The sequence below is a fragment of the Pangasianodon hypophthalmus genome, chromosome 2 (assembly GCF_027358585.1).
Source record: "Pangasianodon hypophthalmus isolate fPanHyp1 chromosome 2, fPanHyp1.pri, whole genome shotgun sequence".
NCBI classification, from domain to species: Eukaryota; Metazoa; Chordata; class Actinopteri; order Siluriformes; family Pangasiidae; genus Pangasianodon; species Pangasianodon hypophthalmus.
The window spans coordinates 33,333,476-33,347,670 of record NC_069711.1 but is presented as its reverse complement, the minus strand read 5'-3'; the positions used below and the strand labels follow the sequence as shown (position 1 = coordinate 33,347,670).

At 36.5% G+C, this 14,195-nt stretch overlaps 1 long non-coding RNA gene across 2 annotated transcripts in view; it reads right to left on the bottom strand.

The window, feature by feature from the left end:
* LOC128317083 (uncharacterized) overlaps positions 1-12,086 on the bottom strand; it is a 23,254-nt gene extending 11,168 nt beyond the window's left edge. For both annotated transcript variants that reach the window (XR_008300568.1, XR_008300567.1), the window contains exons 1-2: positions 11,928-12,086; positions 8,268-8,431 (exon numbers count right to left, since the gene is read on the bottom strand). This is a non-coding gene — a long non-coding RNA (uncharacterized LOC128317083). The remainder of the gene's footprint in view (positions 1-8,267; positions 8,432-11,927) is intronic.
* Positions 12,087-14,195: the final 2,109 nt, after the last annotated feature.

Below are 14,195 nucleotides of genomic sequence, written 5' to 3'. Positions count from 1 at the left end.
TTAATGCACCAAAAACATCCAAATATCTACTACAGCAGTGTTAATGCACCAAAAACATCCAAATATCTACTACAGCAGTGTTAATGCACCAAAAACATCCAAATATCTACTACGGCAGTGTTAATGCACCAAAAACAGTCCAAATATCTACTACAGCAGTGTTAATGCACCAGAAACATCCACATATCTACTACAGCAGTGTTAATGCACCAGAAACATCCACATATCTACTACAGCAGTGTTAATGCACCAAAAACAGTCGAATATCTACTACAGCAGTGTTAATGCACCAAAAACAGTCCAAATATCTACTACAGCAGTGTTAATGCACCAAAAACAGTCTGAATATCTACTACAGCAGTGTTAATGCACCAAAAACATCCACATATCTACTACAGCAGTGTTAATGCACCAAAAACATCCACATATCTACTACAGCAGTGTTAATGCACCAAAAACAGTCGAATATCTACTACAGCAGTGTTAATGCACCAAAAACAGTCCAAATATCTACTACAGCAGTGTTAATGCACCAAAAACAGTCTGAATATCTACTACAGCAGTGTTAATGCACCAAAAACATCCACATATCTACTACAGCAGTGTTAATGCACCAAAAACATCCACATATCTACTACAGCAGTGTTAATGCACCAAAAACAGTCGAATATCTACTACAGCAGTGTTAATGCACCAAAAACAGTCCAAATATCTACTACAGCAGTGTTAATGCACCAAAAACAGTCTGAATATCTACTACAGCAGTGTTAATGCACCAAAAACATCCACATATCTACTACAGCAGTGTTAATGCACCAAAAACAGTCCAAATATCTACTACAGTAGTGTTAATGCACCAAAAACATCCACATATCTACTACAGCAGTGTTAATGCACCAAAAACAGTCCAAATATCTACTACAGCAGTGTTAATGCACCATAAACATCCAAATATCTACTACAGCAGTGTTAATGCACCAAAAACATCCACATATCTACTACAGCAGTGTTAATGCACCAAAAACATCCAAATATCTACTACAGCAGTGTTAATGCACCAAAAACAGTCCAAATATCTACTACAGCAGTGTTAATGCACCAAAAACATCCACATATCTACTACAGCAGTGTTAATGCACAAAAAACAGTCCAAATATCTACTACGGCAGTGTTAATGCACCAAAAACAGTCTGAATATCTACTACAGCAGTGTTAATGCACCAAAAACATCCAAATGTCTACTACAGCAGTGTTAATGCACCAAAAACAGTCGAATATCTACTACAGCAGTGTTAATGCACCAAAAACATCCAAATATCTACTACAGCAGTGTTAATGCACCAAAAACAGTCGAATAGCTTCACTTTCTATAATTATTCAAGCTCTGTCATGGCGCTCATGCCAGGAAAGACTGTGTCTTATATGTTGCTTAATAATTTAGTGTTGAGAATTAGTTTAAATTTGATCTTGTACAGAGATCTGTGGCTTAATGGGAAAAAAATGGACAAATGCTGACAGGACATTGAAGCATAGGATGCAATTTTCCACTGTGTGCAATCAATAAAACTCTGAACGTCTTTCTCTTTTTTTTACTTAGATTCTTTTAGTCACCTGCCACACATTAACCTACGGCTGTTGCTAGAGTTAGTGCTGATCCCATAGCCAGGATCAGCATCAGGAGCAAACAATACCACAAACAAAATGGTGGATCAAATATCAGAGAAATTTCAAAAGATTAGATTGGAAAAGATTTTTTTTTTTAACTGCAAATATTCAATATAATAGAATATACAATATAAAGAGACTTGACTGTATTTTTCACTGGGATTGATTTTGAATACATTTAAACTTTTATATTTTTACTATTATATTTATTACATTTGCAATGTAAGTGTTTTCTGTGTCATGTTTTTAGCTATGTAAATTATATTTTACATGCTTTAGTTAGAAAATTATTTTTAAAAAATAAAAATATCAGCTAGGTATGGATGTCGTTTGATACTCAAGGTTTCAGTATTGGAAAAGAAAAAGTGACATTGTGCCATCTCTAACTGTACCAGAGTGCTATTTGTGCTGAACAAAATCTCTAAAATACCACATATAGTTTAAATATGGACAATTTCATTATTTATTATTATTATTATTATTATTATGGGTGTGTTCTAAACAGCGTTTGCTAGATGATGTTTTATTTAAATTCATTTTAACACAAAAAAATTTGAAATTGAATGGATATGAGGGATGAGTTACATCAGGGATATTCAACTAAAATTTGTGAAGGTTCAGAAAAGGTTATTAAAAAAAAAAACCCTGCTTTGAATTCTGTACTATAATCAGACTAGATTTTATTTCACATTCTCTGTCTTCACATGACAGTGAGTTCCGTCATTAACACACCAGAAGCTCATCCATCAATAAATCGATACAGATTTGCTCAAAGCTGAGACACGTTCACCACGCAGGCGGAGGTTGAGTGTGTCCCTGCTGAAAACGTAAGAACTTTAGTTGAAGTCCTAAGGGGAAGTCGACGAGGCTTTGTGAGAGGTCGTTTATGGATTTGACCTATATTTGTAGAAGAAAAAAGTTGAAGCTGTTCCAGTGGAGCGAGGTCGATCAAGGTCTTGTACTTTTTGCAGATTTATCGTTATGTTCTATTAAATGCAGCTTTTCTATGAACAATTACATTCATTTATCGGAATTTGAAATTTTTTCTTCTGTAAATAAAAAGTTACTTTGGACTAAGATCAAGTTGGGGAAGGTTAAGTACAGTAAGGCACGGCCATCTTTGCTTGTCAGGGTCAACTAAAGTTCAAATCCTGAATTTGCCCTGTTGCCAGCGTGAGAGCAGGTGGTGTGTTTGCTCTGACTTCTACACGTCTGAAAAACAAACCTAATTATTTTGTTCTCATGCATTTAATGTTTAGTGTTCAAACAAAAAAAGAAAAATTTCCAGATGAGTGACTCTCTTTTACATTTGTAAATATACAGCATTGGTTTTTAACTTGCAAAATAGATTTTATATATACATGCATATATATATATATATATTATATTTATAAAAATAAATGCGTTTAATATCTATTAATCATCCTTGGAGTGTCTATAAAACGTATAGTTTTAATGCTTGATTAAAGTGTGTGTGTGTGTGTGTGTGTGTTACTTTCCTCCTTTTGCTTCCTGATTGGCTGACCTGTTGCTCAGATGGAGTGCGATGTCTCTCTGTCCATCTGCTAACCCATTACAATCCTGCTGTTCAGCCGTCACCATGGAAATGTGCATGTGTGTGTGTGAGAGTGTAAGAGAGAGAGAGAGAGAGAGAGAGAGAGAGAGACAGACAGACAGACAGACAGAGAGCTGACGGTGATGATAAGGAGCAGCAGGACCCCGGACCCAGATTTTAGAACAGGTCTGATCTGAAATCAGTGACTCGTTCTCCTGTCCTAGCGTAAAGTTAGCGTACAGTTTCCAGCTGACTCTTGATCAGTTCTTCGTGGTCAGCAGTGAGTAAGCGTATGAGGTTAGCACTTGTCTCACTGACCTCAGATCAGTGAATTGTTCTCTTATAAAACAGATCCATTCTGTAATGCAGAATTAATATGGACACTTTAAATGTGCTGAATATGCTATGCGTGTTTTAAAATGTTACAATTAATCTAGGTTATATTGACAGATAATGTGAAAACTAGATGTTATCACAAATTCTTTGGTTAGTGCACACACACACACACACGCATGCACACACACACACAGCCTTTTATTAACCTCACATTTGATTTTACTGTAATAATAATCACAATATTTTACTACAAAATGGCAGACACTGCACATAAACCATAAACAGATTTTTTTTTTTTTTAAAGTGTGTAATCGTTGATATGATGAAGTTTTCTCTAAGGAGACGTTTATTTATTTGTATGGCAATCTTCAGGACAGAGGAGTTTACGCTGTGCGATTTCTCAGTAACATGACAAGCTGCGTTTTTTTTGTCTTATTAGCTTAAAACATTAACGTTAGCTGCTATAACGTACATGATAACAAGAAACTAATTTGTTCATTGTAGCTATGGGTAGCTACATGGATATTGGATAAACATGCATAAATGAATAAATGAAATAAATGTAACCAGTGAAAGTCTTGGCTTATTATTTATTAGCTGCAGTAAGACTAATACAAATGTGTTTGGGGAGTTCAAAGGGTTAAATACTTTGTTAGCATTAGATAATGCTAATACACAGCTCACAGTTTGTCAATGTTTAATGTTCTCTTATGTTGAGCCAGAGAGTTTTGCTAAATCTTTTTTATCAGCTGAAATTTCACCATCGAGAAAATTTCACACAAAAGAAGTTTCACAGCAGACTGATGATAAGAGCTGTGCTGCAACACGGTGCAGTGTGTGTCCTTGTGCAATGTGTGTGTGTGTGTGTTTTCTGCCGTTGTGCATGCTTCATGAATGTCTAATAAAAGCCGCGTTAGCTCAGGTGCAGTGAGGAGCGAGGTAAAGAGAGAAAGACGTGAATCAGGAGGAGACGATATTCACGAATCCACAGCGTCCTTCATCTGCACCACAATGACACAATGGAGGGGCAATTACTATCAGAAACAGGCGAGCGAGCTCATCACGGCCTGTACGCTCCATCTCTCTCTCTCACACACACACACACACACACACACACACACACACACAGCCTCGGGGTGAAGGACGTGCAATCATCTGCGTTTGTGTGATAATTCAGCTCTCTTTCTTCTGCTAGATTTAGTGCAGTGAAGAAAAGTGCTGCTGAGGAGAATGACACAGAGCATGACCTTTACCAGCAAATGAACAAATCTATAAAACGAGGACAGAATAAAAGTGTTTAAAAATTAAAAAAAAGCACGAGTGTATTGCAGAAATAGAAACTTTAAGTGACATTTAGTTTTAATCCTAGTAAGACATTGAAACTTGGACAAACAAAACAGATCTGTGACTTTTTTAGTCCGTATTATGGCCTCTGATATGTTTATATTTTCATGTATTATTATATTTTTATTATATAAATCTGTTTATTACATTAAACAATTTATTATATCTTATTACTTTACAGGCAATTCCTTCTCTATTCTTTCTGATTTTTTTTCTCATGCCCCTCACAGCATTATCCTTTAATTTGCAATACACATTTGTTATTACACTGAAAAAATATACTGTACAAGGCATATAGTCTCTTCCGAAAGTATTGGAACAGCAAGGCCAATACTTTTGTTTTTGCTATGCACTGAAGACATTTGGGGTTAAGGTTTCTTTTCTTCAAAACGCATGTCTTGTTATATTTTCAGTAATAAACGTCTTTTTATTTCTTATTAAAAATCCAGCGTCTTATCATTTTAAGATATTTTTGGATTGTTGCTGATTTTTTCACATTTGTCTGGTAAAAACTGACCCTTTCAGTTTTAAAACCTACTGTATTTTAATATGAGCTCCGTTTGTGATGTCACAAATTACGCTGTAGCAATTTGAAAGATTTGAACCAATCACGTACGATATGCAAATTATCAGAGGCTTGTTATTAGGAAGCCTCACCACCTGCGTGCCTCCTAGCTAAGCTGTTCCTAATGAAGAAAAGATGGAGGTCGTTATGGTAACGTTATATTTTGGAAGGTTTGGCTGAAGGAATGACGGGTCAAGATGAGACTCGGATACGGAAACGGCATGTGGCCTAGCTAGCTGCGTTTTTTGGAAGAAAAAAAAAGAGAGATTGGTGCTATAGCTGTTTATAGCTGCTATAACGTAAGCGATAACTTGTTTTGCCCACAATAAATGTAACTGTAAAAGGATAAAAAAGTACGACATTTCATTCTTTAATTAATAAAATTCTAATAGTTTGCAAATTGCTGTAGTAAAACAGGAATAAAACACTTATGAAAAGTGAAAATACTGAAAATAATCAGTAACTGCGCTTCATCGCACCTCATACAGTAGTCGTTGATTATTTTCCTATAACAGTAGGACGTTACAGGAGAACGTAGAGTGACGTAGCGTGTTATATTCCTTACATAATCAGTACTTTATGTGTGAGTGTTTAGTTGTTAATTAGCATCTTTTTCTTATCATCATGTTAATTAGCATCTTTTTCTTATATCACACATTTTTTATCACATTTATTCTCTCACACATTTTTATCACTCTCTCTCTCTCTCTCTGTCTCTCTCTCTCTCTCTCTCTCTCGGGGTGAGGATGTCATGAGAAACTATGGCAACCAGAGATAAACCCATCACTCATTAGAGAGGAAATGTGTGTGTGTGTGTGATAAGGTAATTGAGTGTGCCAAATGCAGGTCATGGATCAGTTATAGATTTTCTGCGCCTGGGGAAATGAAACGAAAATTTTCAGCATTAAATAACTTTTTAATCTCGCTGACTCTGAAACACACACACACACACACACACACTGATGCTATCCTGTAGCCCTAATTAATGAATACTGAAAAAAAAAAACAAGCTTCCCTTCCCTCCCCTACTATCTATTCTTTATCAAGCAGGACTGTTATACCAGGACAGGAGTGCAAGGGTCACATGGTGAACAGGTCAGGCATTCTATGCTGTAATTAGCAATAATCATGCAGAGTCATTTTGACCCCACGTCTCATCTTAACCTTATTTACAACTCATTAAAATGTATAGAATTCTCTCATATTGTACACCGTGGCACCATATTGGGATTGACAGCTTTAGAACCCATCTCTCTTTTCCTCGCTGTTCTTTTAGACAGCTTGCTTTGCATTCTTGTGGCAATATTTTCATTCCACACTAACTAAGGCACTAGATCTCACACTATGTGTACTCACTCACACACTACCTTAAGTACTTGCTTATGTAATTACTTAACTACTTACTTATTTACTTGCATACATACTTACTCACTCAAACATATGTAATAACTTACTTACATACTTAATTAATTATGTGCTTATTTACATACTCACTCACATAATTACACACTTAGATACTTACTTATGTACTTACTCATTTACATACTTACTTTTGTAATTAGGTTACTCACTCATACTTTTATTCACTCACATAATTACATATCTACAAATAAATAAATAAATAATTGCTTATTTATGTATTTACTTATGTACCTACGCATTTATTGACTTACATACTTACGTACTTATTTACTTATGTACTTACTTTTGTAACCTACTTATAAACTCACTCCCTTACTTTTATTTACTCATATTTATTTGCGTAAATTACTTACTTATGCGCTTACTCACTTCAAAACTTATATACTTACTCACATTATTATCTTCCTCACTGACATACACACTTGAGCACTTTTACTTTCTTGCGTACCTTGCGTATGTAATTACATCCTTATTAATATATTATTATTACATCCCATTAATTACATCCTTACTTTTTAAACTTATTAAATTACTTATAAAATTCACAAAAATTAATATAACACTACTAAACACTGACTAAAGTTTTGTCAAAAGAATTTTGTCAAATTATGACAGAATAAAAAAAAAAAAAAAAAAAAACTCTGAGAATGAAGACTGCAGACAGGAAGTAGATGAAGTGAGGAGGATGAGCAGCTACACCTTCACTTCCACTGAACATTTCGACTGTGTTTCTTCAGTAGATAATGTGTTTGCTTTTCCACCATCGACATGTCCTGTTCAAACAAACATGCTGCAATTCTGATCAAGCTCCAGCAATCCTTCATTATAGCTGATCTGTAAGTGCTTCCAGGATATTAAAGCACAATAAATATTGAATATTCCAAGCAACATTCATCAGAAATGTCAGCGTGCGTAACATGCACAGAGATTACATACACGATAAACACACCAGGCGAGAAAACAACCTTCTGGTGAGTGTGATTACATTTAATATGACTTCTGCCATTTAAACACACACACACACACACACACACACACACACACACACAGAGAGAAGCTCCCAGCTGGAGATTAGAGCTGTTCACACTGTTTATTGTGTTTGGTTTAAAGTCAGAGTGGTAATCTAGAGAGAGAATTCCTGCTGGCTTAGAAACATCGCTGGAGCTTACTGTTTTTAAGATCGAGCCTACAAGAGTCGAAAGAATGTAACGTACGAGACCGAACATGGAGAGGGGAAGACAGCGAGTCGTGTATTTTAAAATAGTAATGAACAAAAACATGCATGAGGTGATTTTTATATGCTTTGTGATTTGCACAAGTTTGCTACCTAAAGTCTTAATTCATTAATTAAAAGTCTTACTCAATTTCCTACTTACTTACTTTCATGGCCAGCTGTGGCCTGTTTCCTCATTATTTCATGACAAGGACATAAAAGGTCTGGAGTTGATTCCAAGTGTTGCATTTGCATTTGGTAGCTGTTCATGGGAACTCTCAATATGCAGTCCAAAGAGGTGTCAATGCAGGTGAAGGAGGCCATCATTAGGCTAAAAAAAAAACAAAACAGACCTATCAGAGAGGTAGCAGAAACTTCAGGAGTGGCCAAATCAACAATTTGGTACATTCTTTAAAAAAAACGAATGCACTAGCGAGCTCAGCAACACCTAAAGAAGAAGACCATGGAAGACAACTAACGTGGATGATGGCAGAATTCTTTCCTTGGTGATGAAAAACTCCTTCACAACATCTAGCCAAGTCAAGAACACTCTGGAGGAGGTAGACGTATCATTGACAAAGTCTACAATCAAGAGACGCCTTCATGAATGTAAATACAGACGGTTTACCTCAAGATGCAAACCACTGGTAACACTCAAGAACAGAAAGGCCAGATTAGACTTCAAAAAACCTCCAAAAAACACCTGACCAGTTCCCTTGCAAGATTAACTTGTACCAGAATGATGGGAAGAGAAGAGTATGGAGAAGGAAAGGAAGGGCTCATGATCCAAAGCATACCACATCATCTGTCAAACATGGTGGAGGCAGTGTTATGGCATGGGCATGTATGGCTGCCAATGGAACTGGGTCACTGGGGTTTATTGATGTGTGAAGTGTATAGAGCTATACTTTCTGCTCAGATTCAGTCAAATGCTGCAAAACTGATAGGACGCCGCTTCACAGTGCAGATGGATAATGACCTGAAACGTACCACAAAAGCAACCCAAGAGCTTCTTAAGGCAAAGAAAATAAATGTTCTTAAATCTCTGATGAACTCAACCCAACTGAGCTGCTTTTCACTTACTGAATGCAGAAAGACCCATAAACAAGCAAACGGCTGCAGTGAAGGCCTGGCAAAGCATCTCAAGGGAGGAAACTCAGCATTTGGTGATGTCCATGGATTCCACACTTCAAGCAGTCACTGACTGCACAGGATTTTCATCTGAGTATTAAAAATTATCCTAATATTTATGATTATGTTAGTTTGTCCAAATTACTTTTGAGCCTGTGAAGATGGAGGGACTCTGTAATAAAAGGCTGTAATTTCTAAACGGTTAATGCAATACTTTTGTTAGACCCCTTGAATTAAAGCTGAAAGTCTACACTTCAATCACATTGCAATAAGTTAATTGCACATTGTTGATTGCTTCATCAAATAGAGACAATGGAGCTCCACAGTGACACCACCAAAAACAGGACGTCCTTCCAAAATGTACAAAAGGACAAGACAAAAACTTACCAGGGAGGCTGCCACAAGAACTAAAGCAACATTTATTCTCCACTTCAACAAACAACAAACGTCTCATTTGATAAGAGCTTACCTGAAGAAGCACTACAAAACAAAAAATATCTCAGTTAACTCCGGGGTGGACAAATGATCAACTTATTAGCTAGATCACTGTTAGCTAGAACTAAAGTATCAGGTCAACTCCCGCATCCACTGAGAACTACATTTCCAAGAACACACCGTGGCCTACAAACATGGCCACCCCGGACTACACTACCCAAAACACACGAACTCTGTTACGTTATCAATCAGCTGACTTCTAATCACACCTGTTCACGATCACACCTGCACCTAAATAAACAAACCACAGATATTCAGTTAGTTGCGAAGTAAAGCTCAGTGTATCTTTACCTGGTCTTACCAAGCCATTTTTCTGTGTATCGTCTCTTTTTTTTTACTTTGGGCTCTACCTGGTTTTTGCATTTTGGATTCGCCCTCTCACAGTGGTTTGTACATCACCTGACCTTGTCTGTTCTGAGATTACGCCTTTGCTTTACGTTTTGGATTTGTCTGTCCGAATCTTCAAAATAAACTCTCTCTGCATTTGCATCCGTTTCCGCCTCACGTACCTGACATAAAGACATAAAAGCTGTATTTCAACCCCAAAGCTAATATTTAGCTAGTTATGTAGTTAACTAAAACAATACTCTAAAATTCTCTTATTCCCATGGAGGGATTGAGTCTGTGTGGGAAAAGAAATCTGTACAGCCGTGTCGTGTTTGTATCCTCAACCAAAAAAAAACAAAAAACAACTTTTGGCTAACATTTGGCTGTGTAAATCGAGTTTGCTCAGCTAACAGCACAGCTATTTGACAGTTTTGCGCTGCTCTGTTCTCTATTTAGTCACTGTTTCCACATTTGCTTTGTAAATTAATACGTCTTTCATCCGTACAAGCAAATGTGTTTAATTGTTTTTTTTATGAGGCAGGAACAAGCAGCGGATGCTAGTAGTGCTTCACACCGTGATGAAATATTGAATATTTGGTAGATGGGAGAAAAATTGTTTGCACCAGTACATAATCAGCTTATCCCGGATACCCAGGCCTGTGTATTTGTCCACCTCGAATTGATGTCTTCTATTTATAGCCATGAACTAATCGTTAATGGTTAAACATTACAAGGTAACTGTTTTCAATATGCAGACATGTTAGTCATTTATCTGGACTGTTCTTCGTACATTTTACGTAGCTGTACCTTCACGAGTGCGTGGGGAAATCATGGTGAGAGCAAGATGACGTCAGTGTGTAAAAATAGACTCATAGTGAGTTTAATAACGTTCTCTGGGATTTATCCGCGGGTTGGTTTGAGCTGGATTCTTCCAGTATGCTCAGCAGCAGTTAGCGATTAGCCGGTTTTGTCCAGTACTTGTCATGTTGTCTCGCTTTACACTGATACAAAATGTCCAGCCGGGCTAATGGCATGTTTACCCAACACGCACATCACAGAGTGGTGAGAACAAGATGTTTTCCATCAAAAAAAATAAATAAATAAATCTGGTTTGTGATGAAGGCTTGCTGATTTCTGATCTGATAAAAGATGTGGTTTTAATCAGTAACCAGCACACTCCTTTAACTCCTCTCATCTCAGTGAGAGGACACTACAGCCACACGCAAACGCTAACGCTGTCTGTTTACTCATACAAATACAGCGTGTACACTACAGGGACCTGTTCAGCAGAATCTAAAAATACAGCATGCTAGATTAAAATAGCAATCAATTACCTTAATTACTTTCACTTAAAATAATATTTTATGATGGCATAGAGCTTATATTATGAAATACGAATGATATGTAAATTAAAATAAAATTAAAAATAGAAATATTCTTTTTTCATAATAATGAATTTACAAATAATAAATTATTGAATCACACAATGTCAATATTTGTTTAATTCTTTTTTGATATTGCAATATTATAAAAGCAAATTCAAATATAAATTTAAAGAAATTTGTATTTCTATTACAGCGTAATTAAAGCAGCTAAAGTTGGTATAAATTAAATAAATAAATAAATAAGTTTTAGAATTAGCAAGGTCATAAGCATAAAGAAACATATTCAGATTATAATCTTTACATTTTTTTAATATATATATATTAATTTGGAAAAATAAAAGAGCTACTATAAGCAAGCCACTACAGAGGAAAGCAAAGGGGTGTAGAGCAGAAATTAGGATTAAAAGCAGAATATTTAAGCTTCATGACTCCATCTTAGATAAACAGAAGTTTAAAAAATGCAAATGAGTAAATAGAAGAGAGTTTTACCCCCAGGTCTGTTCTTAAGAAAAGATTATTTATGTCTGTGTCAGCGCTAATAAAGTAATAGTAGAGTGTGTAAATATTCAGGACTAATATTAGCTGATTATTGATGATGATATGTGATCCTCGTCCTGAAAAGTCAACACGGATATAAGTCGAGTTCATATACAGCCAGCGGTGATTAAAGCTGCTCATATTTACCCCTGACTTATGAGCTGCTCAGTAACCTGGTGTCACATGACAGTGAGGATATAAAGGGGCTCTCTCTCTCTCTCTCTCTCTCTCACACACACACACACACACACACACACGCACACACATCCACAGAGAACCAAATCTACCCAGATTGAATGGAATTAACTATGACTCCCAGAGTGCCTCAGGTCTGACCTAATATCAGCTCCTATAGCAGCTAATAAATTTCCTGTGATTGCTGGGATCTTAATAAAATGAATTAACATAAAAAAGTATAATAAAATAGATAGATAGATAGATAGATAGATAGATAGATAGATAGATATACTTTATTGATCCCATGAGGGGAATTCTTGGGTTACAGCAGCATGGTCAGTAGCAAGATCCAACACATACACACAGAAAATATAAAATATAAAATACAATAAGTTAAAATAAATGGAGTAGTGCAGATATGGAACACAGTTGTAGATTTAACCAGATTTACATCAGTATTTACATAAGTACACTTGTGAAAACTGGCAGTGAATAATGAATATGAAGAACCTTGAGAATGTAGAATATAATGACAGCTTTCTAAATGATCGCTTTCTTGTAGTAATGTGAAAGTGTTATCATGTGTCACACACAGGTGAGCTGTTGTACAACGTTATTGCGAATGATAAGAACTCCTGTAACCTTCTCTGTGACAACGAATTTGAATGAGTCTTTTGGAGAATGAGCTCCACTGACTCTGTAGTGTGTTGTAGAGTGGATAAGACGGATTGTCCATGATGGAGAGCAGTTTGTTCAGTGACCTCCTGTTCCTCACTGACTCAAACATCTCCAGTTTGTGTCCAGTGATAGATCCAGCCTTGTGAATAAGCTTGTTAATCCTGCTGGTATCCCTGGCACTGATGCTGCCCCCCCAGCAGACCACAGCACAGTAAATGGCACTCGCCACCACAGACTGGTAGAAGATCTCCAGCATCTTGTTCCATACATTGAAAGATCTGAGCTTCCTCAGAAAGTAGAGTCTGCTCATTCCCTTCTTGTACACAGCATCAGTGTTGGTCCTCCAGTCCAGTCTGTCATTTAAGTGTACACCCAAATACTTGTAGTTATTAACAATTCCAACTTCCTCACCCATGATGGTTTTGGGCTTAGTCAAAGTTTTAGTCCTCTTAAAGTTCACCACCATCTCCTTGGTTTTGTCACATTTAGGAGTAGGTCATTCTTAGTGCATTCACCAGTCCACAAAGTTATCCAGTAGTCCCCTGTACTCCGACTCCTGTCCATCCCTAATACACCCCACCACTGCAGAGTCGTCAGAAAACTTCTGCAGGTGGCATGATACAGAGTTGTACTGAAAGTCTGAGGTGTACAGAGTGAACAAAAATGGAGACATAAAATAAAAATGAATAAAATAAAATAATTCTTCTGCATAAATCAAATACTGAAAATAGCTAAAATCACTGAAACACATGTTCGTACACAGATACATCATAATTCTAAAGTAGCAGCAATTCTGATGACACTGACAGACAGACAGATAGATAGATAGATAGATAGATAGATAGATAGATAGATAGAAATGAAAATCCTTTAAGAACTGTACTTTGTGTGTGTGTGTGTGTGTGAGAGAGAGAGAGAGAGAGAGAGAGAGAATGAAGAAGGAGAGTGAGAGGATTTCATCTCTCTCTCCATCGCAGTGAGTACACAGTGATACTGACAGATAGAAAAGAGCGTGTCAGTGTGAAATGCAGGTCAGATGATCATGTGACCAGATCACACTGACAGTGATGTACACACTGAAACTGGGCCAGAAAAGCGCTAAAAGCACAGAGAAACTTTTTAAAGAAGAGTATTTCAGCTATTTAACATTTAACTGAACTTGATGAGCTGCTGTTTCTATATAACCACATGTTTCTATATGACGTGTTTCTATATGATGTGTATCTATATGACGTGTTTCTATATGACGTGTATCTATATGACGTGTTTCTATATGACCACATGTTTCTATATGATGTGTTTCTATATGATGTGTATCTATATGACGTGTTTCTATATGACGTGTTTCTATATGATGTGTATCTA